Raw genomic sequence first — 16,011 nt, 5'->3', positions numbered from 1 at the left:
GACTATCCACCTGAGTGACTGCAGTTCTTCCACTATTTACAAAGTCTCACTGTTCCAAAAATGACAGAGAAATTACACTCCTCAGTTTTGAGTGGCAGCTCCAAAAGTCTCCAGAAAAGGACTATTGCTCCATAGGTCCAAATAGGTCCAAATAGAAAGACTGTTCAGCAATTGTGACACATCAGCGCTATCTAGTGTATAGAGTCCAAAAGACCTCCTGTGTTTTCTTCCAATTTTAAGTTTCTTTCATTTAAGGCTCCAGAATTGTTTTTTTCACATCCATAAAAGTAAACAAAGAATTAAAGTGCATAAGTTATGTACCAAAAAAATCTCTCTTTTTACATACATTAACTGCCACCTCTGTAGGGGTAAATTTAATATTCGTTTGTATTAGAATTTTTTGTGCCCCTCATACACAATATAGTTTATACCAATGTAAAAAAAAACACAGCAAAGTAAACAAAGTGCCAGTGTTATGTCACACCCCCTACAAATATCTGAAAAACCACTATGCATGGTACGGTCAGATCCAGGGGAGTGGGAGCGATCAGTACGATTCCTTCCCCACACACCTTGCAGGCAGAGAGAGCCTCCAAAGCCCAGCACACAGCAGCTGGGCTGGGGAGAGAGGCTACTGCCGAAAACAGTTAAGCAGTGTTATGGGGGGAACCAGACCTCCAATAAGCCCAGGCCTGGGTAATTAATAACCCCCTCTCTCTGCGCCCCTGGTGGACATTCTCTTCTGACTAAACAGCTGCTGTAATGTCTATACACAGATTGCAGGTCTACATAGTGCAGCAGAATATTTTAGTCGGAAAGGGAAAACAGGAAAATGTGTCTCCCTTTCTACGTTGGAGCTATTTGTGCACATTTGCTCCAATTTATTTGGTTTAAAGTAGGGGTGTGCATCGGCACACAGCACTACACAGCAATACAGCCAACCAGCCCCTATGAACAGGACAACAGCCAGCCCCTATATAGACAACAGTAGCCAGCCAACCCTTATGTATATGGACAACAGTAGCCAGCCAGCCAGTGTCAGCAACAGCTCCCAGCTCCCTCCTCTTCACAGTAGCCAGCCAGCCCACTATTGTAATGTATATATAAGTACTACTAAGTTTATTTTTTATTATCACAACAGTACAGTAACCAACAGCTCCCAGCTCCCTCCCTCTGTTAGCCCCTAAGGACAGGACAACAGCCAACCCCTATATGGACAAAAGTAGCCACCTAGCCCCTATGTATGGACAACAGTAGCCAGCCAGCATCAGCAACAGCTCCCAGCTCCCCCCCTCCACACTAGCCAACAGCTCCCAACTCCATTCCTCTGCACGCACGCTCCACAGCCGGAATGAAACATGGCAACGATCGTGGGACCTTTATAGAATCAAAATCTGTGAGAATCCGAGAGCGGGATAATGACGTTTTGCCTTGATTTCAGTTCTGAGCCAGGCGGGAAAACCAGAGCCTGACTCGGGTTCCCAGCTCAGATCAGGGGGGGGCTAGAGGTGGTTCGGATTTCAGAAATCCGAACTCGGTCATCCCTAGTAAACACTAGTAGCAACCCACCCAGGTTTCGTACGGGAGCAATTTTGAATTTACATTTTTTAACCGAGGTCTTATAAGATTGCCTTGTAAGATGACATTAGTAATTTTTCCTTTATGACGTCAACACAAAAAGATTTCATTTTGATGTGATACGCAAAAGAGCCACGTAAAGTTGTCCCTTAGAAAAACAGTCTCCACTAAGGTCAGCTCCAGCCACGTTACGTGTCTGTCCCTGAGCTTTATTTATTGTCATACCAAAGCAGACTCTTACCGGGAATTGGACTCGTTTGACATTAAAGAATCGTTTTTTACATAAATTAAACAGGAATGGTAAAAAAAAAAAAGGGAGAACTTAATTTTTGTATCAGTAAATATAAATTTTTCTGGAGAAACCGGATATTACGTATCAGTCTCCACATGGTATAAAATAAAGTCCATTGTTGTGCTATACTGTATCTTTAATGGTTTAGGCAGTGTAAGCCAAGAAAACGCACGGACGTAAGTATTTTCATTGACTTTCTTCACTAAAATCGTCACTGCCCGGCTCCCTTCTGTCACACATTAATATTTCCTACACCTAAACATTCCTCTGCAAATGTTCCATAGAATGGTGAAAATTGCATCAAATTCCATTAAGTGGTTCTCGAGATTAGCCCGAACTAACAGAAAGACGCTCACCATAGACTTTATTTTATATATTTATATATATATATATATATATGTTGTCAATTCTCCTCAATAGCTATGGCCAGCGAATTAGTTCTTTATTGGTCACCCTCAGAGTCTTGTTTGCTAAAGGCTACATATGTTCATGTGTGTAAGGAAGGAGACACGGACACGAACGTGTATATGTAACCACAAGCATCTCCATCTCTCCTCTGCTTTATTCAACAGACAGTCTCCTTTATAGATTCCGTCTAACACATGGTATTCATTATCTGCAGTGAGACTATAGCTCTGTTTAAACATTGGAATCGCATACCTTACCATATATGTACATATGCTTTTCTGTGCCCTTATAACAGGGTCTGTACAATGAATTAACTCTATCCTGTCCTGTGCACCCACCCTTCATGCATACATGGCATACAAAATGGATTCTTATTCCAAAATGGCTTCTACATATTCCCCCCTTTCGATTCAAATTTTACATACTATTATCTTTCTAGCTTACCTAGCCATGGCCCACCCCCTATGTAGCTGGTCCCTACTTCACACAACAAGTTATCCCTCCTAACGAGGTAGCTGCATGGGGCAGTGCCCATTCAAGACCACATAGGCGATGAGTCCCTCAGTTCCTATAGTCCTGTATCTTCTTTTCATCTGTATTCTTGTAAAAGCCTTCAATTATTTCCATACATTGTTCACATAAGTCTTTACAAAGCAATGGTTCTCTTGTCCTTCAAATTGCACAAAAGTTCTGGGTATGTCCATGTAGCAGGATCATAGTTGTCTTTGACATTTCTTTAGACGCTTTAAACCTAGAACAGTAATCAAGTGTAAGTATTTTCCTTATTAATCATATATCTATCCTGACAATCAGGTAAATGACTATTAATTTCAATCCTTTAGCTATTAACATGAAAATACTTGAAAAATATTCTTCTGTTCCCTTGAACCAACTTAACATATTTAACCGTGTAAACTATCCATTACTATCAATACCATACTCTGGATCATTATGTATCTTCCTAAACTGGTCATTCAATTTCTTAACTTCCTCTAAGTATACATATAACGGGTCAGATAAATTATCAGCTATATAATTACAGCAAACAGGTCTCACTATTTTACACATACTTCCCTGTGTAGCTGTGAGATACTCAAGGATCAGCCTAAACTGTCCCAAAACCTTAACCTGGAATTTCAATTAATTCGTAATTATTTCAAACACATCAAATATTTCATCTATAACAGTATTAAATAGTCTGGCGAATGCTTCTATATTGTCACCATTCTTCACACTAGGTCTGGATATTGATAAAACTAGAAACAAAACTATAACAAGAACAAATCATAGTATACAGTACATCCTCACAAGCCTTTGTCTGGCTTAAGGCCTAGCATCATATATCAATTCATAACTTCAAATTACTCCAACTCCCCCTATATAACGATCTTGCAGTGTGAGGCGAATCCAAATTTTTTTTTCTGCCGCCTTTACTGCCATTGGAGTAGTTAGGAGAACTTGATAAGGACCTTGTATCTGGGTCCTAGGACTTTTCCTTAGATGCTTCTTTATCATGACCCAATCACCTGGTTGCAGTTTCTAGGTGCTGCAATTGAATTGGGATCTAGAACATAAGAGAACACCTGGTGGTGGACTTTCGTTAGTTTTTATTATATATGCATCACATATTGAATCAAGTTACTATGCTCATATTGTAACACTTGTAGGAAGTCACATCTTGTTCAAACAGTTTTACCAAATAGTATTCCATAAGTTCTCATCCTACGTTTCACACTGGGAAAGTTCTTGACTAACAATCATATTAAAAATAAACATTCTAACAAACTTATCATAGTTCAATTTGACTGTATAATTCAGTCTTTTACACTCTCATTGCTTTGGGTCCTATTTATTCTCAGATTCTCCAAGATACATTCTAAAAATGTCTTTAATAAAATGTGTACCTTTGTCACTCTCTATTACCTCAAGTACTTCACATGTATGAATTACTTCTGTCATTTATTTTCCTTTTACCTATTGTTCATATTGTTTCTATTGTGTTTCTATTGTATTTGCTACCATTCAAAACCATAGTCAATTTGACAACAGGTCTGAGCACAGAACATACCCAACACTTAACCAACTATATAAAATCAATCTTTAGTTTCTGGAAGGAATAACATTTGTGAGGTACTCCTTTCTTTCTTCTTCTGGGCTGTGCAATGATTAGGGGTAGGCTTATGCAGCCCAACTGAAGTCTGGGGCTATCCAGTGCTTCTTGGCTATTTTTACCATAGCATCTCTTATGAGTGCTTCCATGAAGTATTTGGGCTCAGACTGAGAATAGTGCACGTGGCAGACAGAGGTGGTGCTCAACCATCCATCCATCACCCGAAGTCGTGCAAGTCTTTCCAAGTCATACTTCTGAGGAACCTGGAACTGCAACTTTTAACAAATCAGATTCAATGTTTCTGCTGTTTCTGGTCGCCAATATCAAAATATCAGGTAGGAATATTACTGTAGCCTGTTTGGCCTACTTGGTTTGCTGGAGCAGTTCCTCTTCTGGGGTATGTTCTCTGATATGTGCTTTTGACCTTACTTAAAACTAAATTTGTCGGCATTTGAAAAGTAGCAAACAAAAAATCTAATACAAACTATGTATAATCTATCTATAATTACAATAACATAACTTATCAAAAAAGATTTCATTAATTCAAAACAATCATTATCATTAAAGAAAGATAAAAAATAAAAAAAGTAATCATAATTTTCATCTTCCTGTGTCTCACTAGTCCCCTGTGGTTGCTAGCTGAACTACATATAGTATTTGCATTAGGGATGTGCAGACTGAGAACAGCTCAGATCCTCCCAATTTGCATATGCTGTGCTGCTGGATCTTCTCTCATATGCCAGCATCATCCCCCACAGTACATCTCCCTCCTCTTGAATACATGAGAAACAAAGTGATATCTGGATTCAATCTTAACTAACTGCTGTAATGTAGCAGAGTTAACACAAGAACTAAGTTACAGTACTTTTAAATTCCTGCTGTCTATCACCTTTTAAGTAAAATACAATATACAATAAGACCTAAAAATCCTCTCAATTGTTTAAATATCTTTAGTACAGGCACTTTTTGTACGACTTTTTCCCTCCCCCGACCTTGGGGTCCAGACATACCCTTTTGGTTAGGTTGGGTTGGAGCTTTGAACCAAAAAAATTGTTTCTGTTTATCTTACTTAATCCTAATCTTTAATATTGATCTGAGTATCTTAACCAAATCAGTTAGAAGCATACAAAAAAAAACGTCCTGGCATGTTTTAAGTAGTGTCAGTGTAATTCTAGTTACATTCCTGTAAACAAAATAAAGTTTCAACATCCTGACTTTTCCAAGGGTGAAAGTACCTATCAATCCATCAATCCCTTAATCTGTGTCTATTTTAACAGTTTCTCATGATATTATACAACTGAGGATAATTTCTCTTCTATAACGGGTATATTATCACATTCCCTTACACTCCAGAACTTGGAACATCTGGAGTGGATTATTGGATTTTTTTTCTTTTCATTTAAAGCTTACTTGACCTGCGCAACTGTATTGGCAATATGCATTCCTATGGCTGCCTCTGATTAATTAAGTCCAGTCATATCTAAACAACAGCCCCTATTCTACCTATATTCTTAGATTTGTAAAATTATGTTCTTGTTGGTCGTCTAAAACCATTAACATTTTAATTTGTAAGCATGCATCATTCAACAGTTTAAAGAAATCATGAACTGATAAAACATTTTGTTAGGGAAATTTTACATCACTTTTACTATTATTAATCCCTTCTGCAGCAATCAAATATAATTACTGTTTATTTTAGAATTATAATATGTCTCTGCAATCTTTTGATCTCACAAGTTACAGAAACAATATCCATTTTCCTAGAAAATAACAAATAAAGCATTTTGTTAATAATGCATTCAACATCAATCCTTTTTCCAATCTTGCAATGCACATTTTTTTATTTATGGGCGTCCCCATGAAAAAATGGCAACTCACTCGCACTATCACATTAACCCTTTCAATTCCTGCACAACTTCTCCACAATTCCCTTAGTACACCTTCACTACGCACAATCATTCACACACGTCACATCTGATCAACACAATTGTTCCAACCAACTCTACTTTCTCAAGTTCACTCAACTCTCTTTTATCACATACACATGCATATGGGCCCATCTCATTCACAAGCAAACATTCAGTTACAGCACGGCAGCCATTTTCTGTGACATCCTGCATTCCATTGTCATCAGCAAAGCACCTCTATCACAGCACACCTTCACAATACAAATTAAATATACATTTTGAGAAGAAAAGAAAAACAAAACAAACAAAACACTAGTTATATAAAATGCAACATTCCTCTTCAGTGATAATTAAGTAAGTGGGCATCTGGGGGTCATTTCTATATTCTTATTCATGTTTATTACATTTCTCAATCAGACCTTTCAGTTTGTCATCTAGGTTATATTTAATAAACCTCTGCTTCTGCTTCTCATTTTGTGAGGTTTAAACCAGTCAGTATCTGGGGTGTCAGCCTTTTTAAACATTCATCAAATATCCTGCTTTATGATTCCCATAAAGCTTTGCTAGAACATTCCCTTGTCTAGCTTAGTCAAAGTCCCTTATGACTAAAATCAGACCTAATGGTCCCCCTTCTTATTAGAGGTTACTATTCTCGTGCACAAGAATAATATCATCAAATGTTTATCTATAGGCACATCCACGCACTGACTTTTCCTGCTTCAGTTATTAACACTATTGACTGGATGTAACTTTCCTCCTATTTCTGAACACACTGTCTGACAGGGTCTCTCTCCCTTTCTGTTCCTTCAGACACTAATAATTGAAAAATAATTTCTGTAAATGTATCCGATCCTTGTACCCATCTGGTGTACCTTTCTAAATCTAATGGAATTTCATGGCATTATTCTATTTCATAAACAAATTACTGTGTAGGGCTCTCTTCTAAAGTTAAATCAGTGGCTAAATCAAAGTTACTCTAAAAACACAATTAGGACAGGTTTGGTACATAACAGACAGACAAACAAGACTTTAAACATTTACCTATCATTCACTGAACATATAACAGATTATAACATGTTTAAACTTTAAATAACAACACCTTTAGGGTGACCAATAATTACCCAAGGATTGATTCCAGCAGGACAGACCATCAACTGCAATGGGGACAGATACCAGGAGGGCACAACTTTTCTGTTTACTCACCCGGAAAATTGTCCTGGCAACTCTGTCCCCAGAGCACGATCTCACATCTGCCCTGTGGTCAACACTGCTGGGCATCTCGGTGGAAATCTCCATGTTGTCAATTCTCCTCACTAGCTATGGCCAGCGAATTAGTTCTTTATTGGTCACCCTCAAAGTCTTGTTTGCTAAAGGCTACATATGTTCATGTGTGTAAGGAAGGAGACACGGACACGAACGTGTATATGTAACCACAAGCATCTCCATCTCTCCTCTGCTTTATTCAACAGACAGTCTCCTTTATAGATTCCGTCTAACACATGGTATTCATTATCTGCAGTGAGACTATAGCTCTGTTTAAACATTGGAATCGCATACCTTACCATATATGTACATATGCTTTTCTGTGCACTTATAACAGGGTCTGTACAATGAATTAACTCCATCCTGTCCTGTGCACCCACCCTTCATGCATACATGGCATACAAAATGGATTCTTATTCCAAAATGGCTTCTACAATAAATATATATATATATATATACAGGGGCGGATTGGGCCGCCGGGAGACTGGGACAGTTCCCGCTGGGCCGGCACATGATCATGTCCGGCAATCCCCTCAGTGGCTTACACTGTCAGCCCAACCCTCTCCCCCTTCCGGGCTGGGCTGCGCAGTGCACTACAGAGACAGCTCCCCCACCCCGATCGGGCCGTGCACTCCCTCAGTGGCTTATTACAGTACACAAACAGTCCACCTCCCAGGCCGAGCCACGCCGCGCACTACACATACAACCTCCCCCCTGGCCGGGCCATGCACTCCCTCAGTGGCTTATTACAGTACACAAACAGTCCGCCACCCGGGACGAGCCACGCCGCGCTGCCCACTACACCTTCCCCCTGGCCGGGCCGTGCACTCACCTCAGTGGCTTATTACAGTACACAAACAGTCCACCTCCCGGGCCGAGCCATGCCGCGCTGCCCACTACACATACAACCTTCCCCCTGGCCTGGCCGTGCACTCCCTCAGTGGCTTATTACAGTACACAAACAGTCCACCTCCCGGGCCGAGCCACGGCGCGCTGCACACTACACATACAACCTTCCCCCTGGCCGGGCCGTGCACTCACCTCAGTGGCTTGCCCAGCTTTACACAGACAGCCTCTGCCGGGCCGGGAAATAACATCCGCGATCAGAGCTCTGCTCAGCTCCGATCAGGCTGCATTGGGAGCATCTACGCATGCAGAGAATCTCTTTGTGTAGTCTGTGTAGGGGCAAACAGAGGACTGGGAGAGAGACTGTCTGGAGCCTGCATGAGATCTGGAGCCTGCATGAGAAGAGAATGACGTGGGCTGCACGGAGAGAAACAGCTACAGTAATGTGCAGAGGTAAGGAGCTCAGGGGGAATCGGTATGTAATAACGCCGGCCGCATGGACGGCAGTTCGATTCCTGGCAGCGTCAGGCCGACAGTGGAACAGATCCCGGCAGTGGCAGCCCAACAGCGCTGGAATTCCCGATCGTCCCCAGGTAAGTATGAACTAACCTAACCACCCCCCTAACCCTAACCCTCCCTTAGGGCTGCCTAACCCTAACCTCCCCCCAAGTGCCTAACCCTAATGCCTCCCAGGGCCTGATTAACCATGGGGCGGATGGAGCTGCAGCTCCAGGCCCCACATTAAAATAGGCCCACAGACAGCCACTGCTATACTACTTTAGACAGGAGTTTTTTCCCCTGCTACAGCATGACAGCAGGCCACGGCAGCCTGAGGCCCCGCCCACTCTACCACAGCAGGCAGTCAATCCCCCTCCCCAGCGTCCCGCCACTGAAACATTGGGCACTCATGATGCTTCTATAACCTTCCTTTGCTGGCTGGCTGTACTGCGGAGCTGTTGCATAGTGAGTGACTCAGTGGCCAGCGCAGCTCCAACTGACCAGACGTCATATAGATGTCGCCCCATCCGGACTCCGCGCAAAAATAGCTAAGTGGCCCATGCTCTGTATGCACTGTGAAGGCAGCTCAGCCAGGTGACTTATCATGCTGCTGAGTGAGTTGTCTGTAACTCTTTAAGTGCTGGGTTCAGTGTGCCATGCTGGCTGCTGCTGATGGGCTGCTGTGTGCCATGCTGGCTGCTGGTGATGGGGTGCTGTTTGCCATGCTGGCTGCTGCTGATGGGGTGCTGTGTGCCATGCTGGTTGCTGCTGATGGGGTGCTGTGTGCCATGCTGGCTGCTGCTGATGGGCTGCTGTGTGCCATGCTGGCTGCTGCTGATGGCATGCTGTGTGCCATGCTGGCTGCTGCTGATGGGGTGCTGTGTGCCATGCTGGCTGCTGCTGATGGGGTGCTGTGTGCCATGCTGTCTGCTGCTGATGGGGTGCTGTGTGCCATGCTGGCTGCTGCTGATGGGGTGCTGTGTGCCATGCTGGCTGCTGCTGATGGGGTGCTGTGTGCCATGCTGGCTGCTGCTGATGGGGTGCTGTGTGCCATACTGGCTACAGGCTTCAGTCTGAGCATAAAACTGCCTATGTGAAAGGTACTGCAATAACAGAGATCATACACTGTATATACTGTAGTTATTGTATGGGGCATGGGATATTTTCATCTGGTGATCTGCAAAGCTAGTGCAATCTCATGTGTAGTCAGGGATATCTGATGAACCTTCATTATTGCCAAACTGATACATGAAGAAAGATCATATCCTGGCACAGCAGCTGAATGCCATGTTATTTCATAGAGGCTAGGTTGAAATTGGATTTCTAGTGCTTTAACAACCCCCCCCCCCCCCCCCAATGTAACCTGGAAATATTGTATACAACTTAAGCTATTTCCACTTTTGTCCAAATCCCCTTTATGCAGTTGTCATATGTGTACTTGTTTGAGACCATACCATGGATCATGCAATGCTGATATTTAATTGAGCGGTAATCTGCGTGTGCGTCTTGAGTTCCACTGCGCATGTATTAAGTTTATGTTTTGCTGGCAGTGAGCACATATTCGCAAAGTTATTAACAAGCAGGGACTGTTTGAGTGGTGGCTTAAATGCAGGCATGACAGGACCACTTTCAGGGTGTTTCTTAGCCTGCGACTGTGTTCCCATATGTAGTAAAAATGGCTCCGGCATTTCAGCCATTCTGTCCGACCATAGGGTTAGTCAGAATGCCGATTTATCCACTGCTCTGTGATCAATGCTGCATCTTTGTACACAGTTACTTGGATTTACGCTGGTGAGAGACTCAATACAAATCCAGGAGGCTGCGACATTAGCATATTTTCACACAGCCTCTGCATAAGAATTTGCAGCTGTGGTGAGATTAGCGAGCGTACATCTCTGAATAAGATCCTATGGGCCTGATTCAGACCTGCTCGCGAGCGCTCGCAAGCGGGTCGATGTTGCCCAAGTGCGCATGCGCACGTCGTCGGCGGCTCCGTCGTGTGCAAGCGCGAGAGCCGAATAACGACGGGTCTTGCCCAAAGGGGGCATGCTGTCAATGGTGATTGACAGCACGCCCCCTTGGTGGGCGTGCCGGGGGCGTGGCTGCCCAGACGGAGGCGTTCCCATGGGAACACCTACCGTCTGTAGCCAGCCCCACTGACATCACTAGTGATGTCAGTGGGAGTGCTTTTGGCTCTGATAGAGCCAAAAGCACTCCAGAGGCTTGTGGCAGTGAGACACTACCGCAAGGGTCTCGTCGCAAGCCTGATGGTCGCGATGGTCTTGACCATCGCGACCATCATTTTGGCCGCTCGCCAAAAGGGCCTATGGCCAGGAGGCCGCTCTTAAAAAGATAAGGACGGCCCTGATTCAGAGCGAGCGCTCTGTCAGAGCGTCCGGCTCTGAATCAGGGCCTATGTGTGTAATATGTCAAAAAAAGAAGAAATCCTGTCTTTGTAATTTGGTTTAACCCCAGCTGTAGTTTCCAATTCAGGGCCGGCTCCAGGGGTCTGAGCACCCTGTGCTGGCCCGGTACGCTGCGCTCATGGCACACCTCCAAATAACATCAGGCTGGGGGTAAAGCCCAGCCTTCCGTCACTGGCTGGGCTTCCCCCAGCCCTCTCACGTAAGTGAATGGATGCCGTGTGCATGCGAGCTATATTCATTCACACTCCGGGTGTCCAGCACCACCGCACAGCTGCGGCGGTGGGGGTCCCCAACCCCCCGATTTGACCACCCGTGGGCCACTTCGGCCACGGGTGGAACAGCGGGACAGTACTATCCTGCTGAAATCGGGATGTTGGGGAGGGGTGCGCACTGGTCGAACACCCCTAGAGTCGGCCCTGTTCCAAATACCATATAAATAACAATAATATGTGGATTCATGAATCAATCCGGAAAACCTGAACTTGCTCCTACTCTACTTTCTCTCCAACACGGTTCAAATGCAGTAAAACAATGTGAAACCACTGTTAGGCTGTTGATTTTACTGCCTTGACACGCTGGACATAATGAAGTATACCATTATTTGAACTTTTTTTCAAATATCATGACTTAAGCACTTTTTTTGATATTTACTAATTGGTGCTGTGTCACTCCGGCATTTGAGTCCGTGTTTATCTGGATTTTTATATTTTTGAGTAAGTTCCCTCTATGAATTAAAGCTGTTTGTATGGGTGAATCTCCTTATGTTACTATGTATATTAGCTATGCCTTCCATGGTGCTAGCCACTCTCACTGGGCAGACAACACCCCCACAGCTCTGGTCATCCAACCCACATCACTAGTCACGCCCCGCGACACTGGTCACACCCCCTGCGGCGGCACACAGTAGGCCCCTTATAAATTTCAGCTCCAGGCCCATGTGGACCTTAATCTGGCACTGCTTGCTCTTGTCTGTCTGGTTATAGAGGTCCACCAAGCGCAGCCGGCACTGATTCAGGTAACCTTCCAGGATAGCCAGGGCTTCTGGGTTAACCTGCTGGATGGTGGGTGTGATCACACGGGACTGCGAGCTCCTCATCATGTGGTGACCGCCTGCCTCAGTTTTATATGGCTGGAAGCAGAATACTATAGTTATCTGGTAACAGGGATCATCTAGTTGAGGTATATCAGATATCACAAGTAACTGGGAATAGTGAAAAGATGTTTCAAACCAGAGCAGATGCATTCTCAGTGCAGCCAACGCAAGTTCCCTGAAAACCCTTCATTATTTAATCAGAGATTTAATCAGTAAACTGAAATGCTGCCTCTACTTGGGGTGTATGTCAGTATGAGGGGGTGCCAAAATAATTTCTGGAGGGAATGCTGATCCTTGTATTGTCATACTGGAGGATCCTGGGGTGCCACCAGGTGAGTTAGCGTTCAATATATGACCCAAAGTGGTGCTAATATTATGTAGTGTAGGAGCTGATTGGTCGGTACTTTATCTCCATCCATTTTCTCTCTCTCCAAGGCTTAGTATTTAGGGCTCAATTCAGACTCGCTTGCTAGATGCGTTCACACGCACACAGCCTATACAAATTCGGCACACAACCAGCAAGGCAGATGATCACACGGCAAGGCATAAGCACGCCCACTATGTCTTGGCGTGCGATTGTTTTGTGTATGCAGATGCCCACCAGCCTGTCTTAAGACACCCACTAGCGCACGACATCTCCAGGAAGCGTATGCAACCATCGGTACATCGGGTACCATCAGAAGCGAACGCAGCGCTTGAGGTTGACTATATCCTACCGCAAGCGCTGCGAGCACTTCAGTGTAAAAAACAACCAGGTGACGAGTACAATGACACTGCCTGTTAATTATGCACGCCTCTGATATGGCATTAAGACACTTGGGCATAACTGCATTCGCACCTCCACTCCCCCATTTCTAGTGGCAAGCCCCTGTTACCACCCACAAACAGCTGCTCCTGTCACTCACTCTGCTGGGCTGTCTGCGAGTGTACGCTTCCCGATCGATCGGACTAGTTTGCGCACTGCGATGCATACACATGCGCACATTGCGAACCATCGCCAGCAACAAGCGAATGCTTCTTAGAGAGCGGGTCTGAATCAGCTCCTTAGACCCCAATTTAACTGCAATGATGCCAAGAGAAGATGAAGCAGTGTAGGTGGAACTCCAGTGCACAGAAATGGATATTGGCCCTCATTCAGAGCCGTTCGCTATTTGCGGTCGTTCGTTTAAAAACAAGGGGTGGCTATTCAAATGATCCGTACGCACATTGTAGTCTGTTCACACCTCTAAGTCTGAACGAGCGAGCAAAACATACGCTCGTTTATTTGTTAAAAACGCCCCCTGGCCGCTCGCATCCTACGTCATGTCCGCTATTTATTAGATTAATCGAGTACATCGACCAGCGTATGAACTGCTCGCTATTCTTGTGGTTGGTGTTTGCTACCACAAATTTGCGAGCAGTTCTGGCTATAAAATAACCCAGTGACGTGAACAATGACGCTGCTGTTTTAAATATACACACCCATAAAACGCCCGTTTTGACCTTTAAGCACGCCTGCGTTCGGATCTCCACTCCCCATTTTCAAGCACCTTCCCCTGTTACCACCCACATACGCCTCATTCTGTCATTCAAAATAGCAGGCACTCGCTATATTGCGTACCAACGATTTTTGGCCGCACTGACTGGTTCGCGCATGCGTACTAAAAACCGTACGCATGCGCAGATGTGCAAACATCGCTCGGAACGAGCGTACTGCCGCTAACGAGCGGCTCTGAATGAGGGCCATAGTGCTAAAGCGTGTGTGGTTGAATTGTAGTGTATTGCTATTCAGAAGTTGCTTACTGCCCTTTACCATATTTAAAGTATACCCCACATTTTTAATGACTGATTTGGGTCAATAAATAAACATTATGTTTTACCATCCTCTACCTGTTTACACCTCCTATTAATAAATAAGAATATTGTCCTTCTGTAATAATAACATGGTCTTAGCCCTCAGTATGTAAAACACGCTTAGCAAAACCAACATGGTAGCTCCCACTGAGTGGTGGAGAAGATTCATATAAGTCAGTATAAAATACCCATGTAACACTATAAAGATTTGAATGGGCAGTTACATAGAGTATAAGGATAAGTGTTTCACATTTCTGGTTAAGTCCCACCTTAAGCTGCATCGGTGCTGAAGGATAAGTTTGCCTTTTGGCTTTCGATAGGACTAAAGTTGCTGAAAACTGTGATTTCTAAGTGCTGAACCCACCATTTCTTCAGTGGTTTCTAGGGACATTCGGCTTTTGAGACTTCTCTCATCCATCCTATCCTGTACCCTGGTTTCTAGGTCTGTCAGGTCCAGTTTTCCACGCAGCCATTTGTCTATGTCCCCCATACTGCCCAACTGGGTCCTGAACTTCTGTCTTTCCAGTAACCAGTCAGAAATATTCTGACCGATGTTACTAGTCTCTCCGATCTCAGCCATCCTTTCAGATTCTGACTTAATGATGCTGCCAGAAGCCACAAGCGATGGTTCCGTAACCTCTACTGACCCAGATTGCAGTTTTACCATGGGGGGAGCAATAATGCGTTGTGTACTTGACTTTGGAGGTCCAAACATCCTGCAGGCCACCTTGAAGAAACGAGTCTGGGACAGATCTCTCTGCTTGTACCCCGTCAAGTGATTATCCATTGGTGGATGAAAGTCCTGGAACGAGACTTCTGTAGCCATTGTCACATTCAGCATAGTTTTATCCCGGATAATGTCATTGGAGCAGCTCTCGTGCATTACATGCAATGCAGCATAAAGGCAGCGGTGCCACAAATTCTCCTATTTATTCTGCTATTTCCATGGGCGACAGATCTCTGGAGCTTACACTAGGGCTGGTCCTGGAATGGAGAAATATGTAAGTGGCTGAACATGTCCAGGATCATTGTTTTAGTGGTTCTGCTTCACAAAACAATATTAGACTCTAATTTGATCACAAACGCAAATTAGGGGCCTGATTCAGAGCCGTTCGCTATTTGTGGTCGCTCGTTTAAAAACAAGGGGGGGCTATTCAAATGATCCGTACGCACATTGCAGTCTGTTCACACCTCTAAGTCTGAACGAGCGAGCAAAACATACGCTCGTTTATTTGTTAAAAACGCCCCCTGGCCGCTCGCATCCTACGTCATGTCCGCTATTTATTAGATTAATCGAGTACATCGACCAGCGTATGAACTGCTCGCTATTCTTGTGGTTGGTGTTTGCTACCACAAATTTGCGAGCAGTTCTGGCTATAAAATAACCCAGTGACGTGGTCAATGACGCTGCTGTTTTAAATCTCCACTCCCCATTTTCAAACACCTTCTCCTGTTACCACCCACATACGCCTCATTCTGTCACTCAAAATAGCAGGCCCTCGCTATATTGCGTACCAACGATTTTCGGCCGCACTGACTGGTTCGCGCATGCGTACTAAAAACCGTACGCATGCGCAGATGTGCAAACATCGCTCGGAACGAGCGTACTGCCGCTAACGAGCGGCTCTGAATGAGGGCCTAGGTTCACTAAAAAAAATCACAAATTGCGACACACATACAAAGCAACACCGATGACTATTTTAAGTGTGGGTATTGGACAGGAGCCTATGCGCCTGATTTATGCCAGACACATATCA

The 16,011-nt window shown here is 44.2% G+C and overlaps 1 pseudogene; it reads right to left on the bottom strand.

Annotated features, from left to right (window-relative positions):
• The window catches only part of LOC148454867 (EF-hand calcium-binding domain-containing protein 12-like), a 108,791-nt pseudogene extending 93,696 nt beyond the window's left edge, over positions 1-15,095 (bottom strand).
• Between the last annotated feature and the right edge of the window lie 916 nt (positions 15,096-16,011).

Source organism: Taudactylus pleione, unplaced genomic scaffold (genome assembly GCF_031769625.1).
Source record: "Taudactylus pleione unplaced genomic scaffold, aTauple2 ptg000969l, whole genome shotgun sequence".
NCBI classification, from domain to species: Eukaryota; Metazoa; Chordata; class Amphibia; order Anura; family Myobatrachidae; genus Taudactylus; species Taudactylus pleione.
The sequence above is the reverse complement of the archived record's forward strand: the minus strand, read 5'-3'. Positions and strand labels throughout refer to the sequence as shown.